This window comes from Nanorana parkeri, unplaced genomic scaffold (genome assembly GCF_000935625.1).
Source record: "Nanorana parkeri isolate BGI_ZX_2015 unplaced genomic scaffold, ASM93562v1 scaffold755, whole genome shotgun sequence".
In the NCBI taxonomy this organism is placed as follows: Eukaryota; Metazoa; Chordata; class Amphibia; order Anura; family Dicroglossidae; genus Nanorana; species Nanorana parkeri.
In genome coordinates this window covers 36,996-44,399 of record NW_017307023.1, presented here as the reverse complement: position 1 = coordinate 44,399, position 7,404 = coordinate 36,996, and positions in this window count along the sequence as shown.

Genomic DNA, 7,404 nt, shown 5'->3' with positions numbered 1-7,404 from the left:
GCGCCAGCACCACGACACAGAGCAGCAGCCGGTATCTAGCAGACCCGATGACAGGAGGAAGACTTCCGCGTCACGTGACGGCCCGCAAGCAGCAGCGGCGCTGTGTGCTAGATACCGGCTGCTGCTCTGTGTCGTGGGGCTGGCGGTGGGGGCGAGAGCGTGGGGGGGGGATGTGCAGTTTTGTCCTAGGCAAGGCAGCAACGCCGCCCTCAGCGAATCTGCCGCTCCAGGCAAACGCCTTGTTTGCCTCGCGGCAGATACGCCCCTGAGTGCAACTGAAGCAAACATCAACTATTGGTGGCATGGCACTGTCAAAAGATCTCCGGCATAAAGTTGAGGACAGGCACAAGTCAGGAGATGGATACAAAAACATTTCAAAGGCTTTATCAATGCATAGAAGCACAGTGAAGTCTATTATTAATAAGTGGAAGGTATTTGATACGACACAGACCCTCCCTGGATCAGGACGTCACTCCAAAAGAGGCAGGAGGAAACTGATCAGAGAGGCTACCAAGAGGGCTACAGCAACTCTGAAGCAGTTGCAGGAATTTATGACAAAGAGTGGTCATTGTGTGCATGTGACGACAATATTACAAATTCTCCACAAATGTGGCTTCTATGGGAGGGTTGCAAGAAAACAGCCACTCCTCAAGAAAGGCCACATGCAGTCACGACTGAGTTTTGCTAAAACACACCTTGAAGATTCCTGAGGCCACATGGAAAAAGGTGTTCTGGTCAGATGAGACTAAAATTGAAGTGCTTAGCCTCAACACCAAACGATATGTCTGGCGGAAATCCAATACAGCTCACCATCCAAATAACACCATTCCTACAGTAAAGCATGGAGGTGGTAATATCTTTTTATGGGGGTGTTTCTCTGCAGTAGGGACTGGAGCACTTGCCAGGAAAGAAGGAAAAATGGATGGGGCAAAATACCATCAAATTCTTGAGGAAAATCTGCTGCCCTCTGCCAGAAAGTTGTCAATGGGAAGAAGGTTTACCTTCCAACAGGACAATGGCCCAAAGCACACAGCAAAAATTACCACACAGTGAAGAAAAAGGTGAATGTGCTTGTATGGCCTAGTCAGACCCCAGACTTAAACTCCATTGAAAATCTGTGGAATGACTTGAAGGCTGCAGTCCACAAACGGTCACCAACAAAATTAACTAAACTTGAGCAGTTCTGTAAAGAAGAGTGGGGAAATATTGCAAAGTCTAGATGTGAAAAGTTAGTACAGACATATCCCAACAGACTAAAGGCTGTAATTAAATATATAGATATTAGATATATGCAAAAAGTGTAAAAAAAAAAACCCGCTTTGAAAAGGGTTAATACTTACCTGTGTCTTCCCCGCGTGCTCCCGTCGGAAAATGTGAAATTTTTCGGGCAGCCGCAGAGCATCTTGGGGCGGGCGCATTTACAATTCACATTTTCGGCCGGGACGCGAGGAGAGACACAAGGTAAGTCTATGGACGGGTGCACCCGCATGCAGACACTCTGGGACAGGAAGTGCCAGCAAGCTCAGAGTCAGCGCTGGATCGAAGACCCGCCGCAGTGCTGGAGGGACAGATGAAAAGGACAGGAAAGAAGAAGATCGGATTAAGAAACATCATTTAAGGTAAGTGCTTTAATTAACATTGGGGGGAGGGAAAAAGATTTTTGACTTTAATGTCACTTTGATATCCTCGTGCAATTTCCTTAATAATCTTGAAAAGAAAACTTTCACCAGTGAGTGCTTCATCCACCATGCTCTCCTTATGTTCAGAAACTCACCAGACTTGATATGACCCAGTATACACAGTATATACACACAGGTCAGTATGCACTTAGCAAAAACACTTTGCTCCTCCTCCTTCTTTTGAGGTGATTACCAGCTTCCCTCCATAGACACACTAACCCTGGCAATATTCTCAAAAGCCCATCATATATAAACAACAGGAAAAAATACTAATAGGGTAAAATAATTATTCCATCCAAATACTAAAAACTTGATTGCAGCACAAAAGTGCAATTACATGCTTTTGTGCTGCAATCAGCACATCCACATCGACTCTGAATTAAAACAATCATCCATAAAAGTGGCATTCTGTCTTGTGATGTCACCAGGATCAACCCAACGTGTTTTGTGATAAATTAACTTTCTCAAGGGTGATCTGTTTAGGACTGCAACCGACTTGAGCACAATGGTGCCCCCAATATGTAAATATAAGAACTCAAAATTTCCCCCCAAAAGCCTTTCAAATGTCACTTTTTTAACCATATAATTTAAATATGTACCCGGGTACATAACCCCACTCAAAACCCACAATTTCTAGGGCACAATAACATGTATTTTCACAGAACCATATTTATAAACACTGTACAAAACAACTGTCTGGGATAGGGGTTCCAGTATATGGTATCCCAATCTGCCTTTTCAACCAATTATGGAATTATATGGAAATAGAAGTAGACAACACCATCTGTGGTATCCAAATTACTTAGATCTATGTATACAAATATGGAATATGTGAAAATAGAGCATCAAAGTGACCATGTCACCCATCAAATTAGCTTTGAACCAGAGACATACATATCCAACACAGAAAAAATAACAGATTATATCAGAAAACCTCATAGCATTTCTCACTGTTGTATATCTTCAAACATGCACCAAAGGAATTCAGACCACCACCTGGATCTGTAAGTTGCATCTCATTATAGCAATTGTTATATACACTGCCTGGTCAAGCAAAGGTCTCCACCTGGATTTAGCTAAGCAATCCTTCCATTGCATAAGTGTTATGAAATATGAACATACTGAATTACCTTGATGGCACATGCATATTACAAGATGACAATGCCAGGATAATTTGGGTTCAAATTGTGAAAGAGTGGTTCAGGAAGAATGAGACATCATTTTCACACATGGATTGGCCACCACAGAGTCCAAACCTTAACCCCATTGAGAATCTTTGGGATGTGGTGGAGAAGACTTTACACAGTGGTCCGACTCTCCCATTATCACTACAAGATCTTGGTGAAAAATTAATGCAACTCTGGACGGAAATAAATGTTATGACATTGCATAATCTTATCGTAACAATGGTAGTACAGTATATAAAAAGTTATTGTCATAGATGGATTGCACCACTCTTCAATTCATCCACTTCAAATATAACAGTTGTCACTGTTCATATAAACATGGAGTATGAATTAATGTCAGATCTCTAATGGGTGAAGTATTCGACCAGTTGTTATTTATTGACATTCTCACCTATCCGCCATTCCAGTGACGCACACTGCCTTTAGGTGGCTGTGGCAGTATCACTGGAAATGTTTGTGTACCTGGCTTTCACTTATCCACCATCCTGTAGACATATCTTCTAAGCCCCTCCCACTTTTAAAAGCAAACTTTGGACACACCAGCATAGCTTTCCCCCACCACCTACCCTGCGGCTGCCCACTGCCCGCCCACCCCAGGAATTGCAATTTCTAAAAGTTCCCAGGTATGTTTATAGAGATGATTCAGCACAGATGTAAACAACCTGTATTTCAGACCATCCACTTTGAAACACATTAGAAGAGCATATAGCTCTATATATACTATTGTGCTCAAGTCTATTGCAGTCTTAAAACAGTAATTTTGTTTTTCGAGTCTATATAAGTATCTAATGTGTAAATGCTGACTAACAGAACAGTTACTGCTATTAGAATGCTGAAGAAAACAGCAGAATCGTGGCATATTTAAGTGTCTTGTGAGCTTGTCTTATCTATATTAGTTACGCTTTTACTGTATATGGGATCATTCCCTTTCTGTAGTCCCAAAGGGGTCCCAACTTTTGAAGTGCTTTTCAGACAATATTCTTTAAGTCTTGCCTCATGATGTCAGAATGATATTCAAACTTCATTGGGTTGGACATTTTCCATCTATTCTATACAGTGTCGTTCCTTGTGAGATAAACTGTAACTTTTGGCCCTGGCATAACTGGAACTTGGGGGGTGTTGCTTTTTTTTTTTTTACATCTTTCTTATGTAGACCTACAAAGAGGAAAGAATATGAAATTAAAAGTTTATTATTGGCAATTAGAAAAATGCCTGGAACTGTGCAGATATAAAATTGTTTGGGCAGTAATGCAGCTGTAAAGCTGATCTTCGGGGACATAAAATTGATATTAAAACCAGTATGCATGGATATAAATAAAAATGTATTTTGAGGTTTTATTGATCTCAAATGAATGGTCAAAACATTGAAATATGTGTATATAAAAACTTGAGATTCCAGAGCTATTGTTTGTGCCCTTGGTACCAAGTACGCCTTGACAGGAAGCAACACTAAGCTATGAGATCCTGGCCCATACCCCAAGGCCAACCTAAGGTTACCTCGAACCTTGCACATAAAATGTTATTATGGCATCACCCCCCACCTCAAGTGTTCCAGTCAATTAGCAATGGTTGTTGTTAAGTTTCTCTTGTTAAAGTGACACTAAACTTAGGTGTTAAATCTTAAAAATGCATTCAAGTACCTTACCCAGTAACAAAAATTATTTGTGTATCACTCGGCTGTAGATCCTCAAATCATCTCTGAATTCATGCTGACACTGTCCTTCTTTCTGGAGGGTGGCTACTTTTGTTCCCCATGGTCGCTGTATGTGTTGTAATGTAGCCACTCTCCCAAGCTCACTTCCGTGGTGGACTACAATCTCACTTTTAGTTTAGTTTTTACTAATTTGTACTACTTTACAACACACACAGGGACCATGGGGAACAAAAGTAGTCACCCTCCAGGAGGAAGGACAGTGTCAGCATGAATTCAGAGATGATTTGAGGATCTACAGCCGAGTGATACATAAGTAAGCTAAATTTTGGTTCATAGGGTACTTAAATGCATTTTTTAGGTTAATCTGAGTTTAGTGTCACTTTAAAGCAATGCTTTGTAACAAGAGACTGTATGGTATTACAGGAGAGTTTAGTACTATGTAACTAAAGTGATAATACACTTTAAGCAGAGCAATTCATTATATTTTTATTGATGCTTAAGCACTATATCGTTCAAGGTTACCAGTATAGTGGCATGTTACCCTAATGATGCAAACTTGAGAAGCAAAGTAATTTATTGATAACAGACTTGATATCGGTGACATCACAACTCTAAGGCATTTCTAACATGTTGTGTGCTGGTAGCATCTCCATTGGGGTTGTAGATCAGCACCTCTGCTTCACTATCCTGATAGCTCATGAAGTGACAGGGCAGATCACTCTGCTTCTCAGAGATAGCTGGCAATGGCCGTCTAGAAGCCCACAATGTGCAGTATTCACTGCTTCTTGAAAATACTGCTTTGAACTACACCACTGAACAAAGGCAGTGAAATGCTTTTGCCCTGTACTAAATTATTTGTGGCCTGCAATCGGTTACTTTTGTATATTTTACTGTAGTTATTTTAGATATCACAGCAGTTGATGGCTAGTTTTTCAGTCTCTTTTACTGCTCTCTTGGACTGCTTGGTAGATGGCAATGTTATGAATTGTCTTTAGTTGCATTTATTTTCTATTGTGTCTATATTTAATTCTAATCACACATCAAACTTCATCTTTCACTTGTGCATATTGATTAATCATAGGCAATGAGCTAGCAGGGGTGTGGAAATTTTTAAAAAAACGACTTGTCCAAGGGATAAAGCTGGCTGAGCCGTTGTGCCTTAGTTTTCGGGGTCCCCCTGGAGAGTGGGCGACCCCGAAAACTACGGCGCGGGGGGGTGCGGGCAGAAACGATCGCCGCTGCTCAAATTAATACAAGTGGTCTGATCAGTGGTCTTGTATTAAACGAGCGGCGGCGGCTCCACAATGTACATTCAGCTCTGCTTGTCCGGAGCCGGGCTGTATGTACTTTAAAACTACTCGCCCGGCGCCCGAAACTGCATGTCCCAGGCGTCGGGCGATAGGAATTCCACACCCCTGAGCTAGTCTTATACAGTATTTAAATCAGTATTACAGCATAGAATTATGAATTGCATAATACATATATTTGGCCTTAAACAGTGTATTTATAAAACTGTCTGATGGAAAAACTATCTTTCTAAACTCAAAGCAGCCAATTATATTTTTTACATTTTCTTCCATGTGCCATTTTCCAGTGCAGGTTTACATCTGATTGCTTGCTGTGAGTTGTCAAAGATAATTCTTCCTCCAGAAAATGTCAAAAAATGTGTTTGAGTCACACACAAACATCACTTAACCTGTTTTGACATCATGAAAGGGAGAAGCTGATTGGATGCTGTGGGCTGCAGTGACAGTTCTTATTTCAGACACATGTATAGGAGGCATCTTTGTAGCAGAAGATGGTCTGCCCATTTGCTGGTTGTCACTGTAATGTTGGCTACTGCTGTAGAGTGTCTTCTTACTGGAGTCTCCACTGAATATACTGTAACTTGTAAATATAATTGATCTATATTCATCTCTGCTGTCCACCTGATTTATTTCACCTCTCCCTCTCCTCTTCCTGGTTGTGACTTTTTCCTCTGCCCTATTGCCCTGTTTGTTTAGCCTGCTTATTATACAGCCCAGAGGGCATGAGAGGAGGGCCTCCCTCAGGAGCTCTTGGATCCGCTCTTATAATTTAGTAATTGCTGTTTGGATACGGCATATGACAAATTGACTAATGAGGTTTGTACTGTGAACTGCTGGACCTCCGCCCCAGCACCTATCCCCGGTATATTTCAAGGGCCGCTCTGGCTCGCAACTGTCATATCAAGGGAAATGGTAATGAACCTTATGTTTGAGGGCACCCTGTATGAAAGGTAGGCCCAATTCCTTCTGGTCTATTATGAACATTGATTGGACATGCTAGTTTTAGCTCTTATCTAGGCTGAACAGTAGTTCTTTGTATTGACCTATCTGTAGTACAGGGCTCAAAATTTCCACTCGCCCCCTCGCAAATTGCGAGTGAAAATTGCGTGGGGGCGAGTGGAAATGAAGTCATTGAGTCAGGCACTCCTCGGGGCGGCTTCTCTCCTCCTCACCGACATGATGACAGCGATCCCTCGTCCGTCCGTCTGAGGTCGCAGGAGGGAGCTCTGCCTGCTTCCCCCCCTCACACGCATATTATTAGACATGTGCGAATACTAAAAATGTATTTCAGATGATATGTGTATGTGTAATGCTCAGTGCGTTGTGCTGTGGCTGCATGTGTAATGCTCTGTGCGTTGTGCTGTGGCTGTATGTGTGTTGTGCTGTGTGCGCGTTGTGCCCTGTGTGTGTTTGTTTGTGTTATGAAGGGCAACTGGTGGCGAGTAACTTCGAAGGCCTGGCTAGTAGCTCAGGACCTGAAATTTTGAGCCCTGCTGTAGTGGGAGCAAATTGATGCAGTTGATAAATTGAATGCAGGTGTACCAGGAGGGAGCCTATTCCTTCTCATAAGGTGCAGG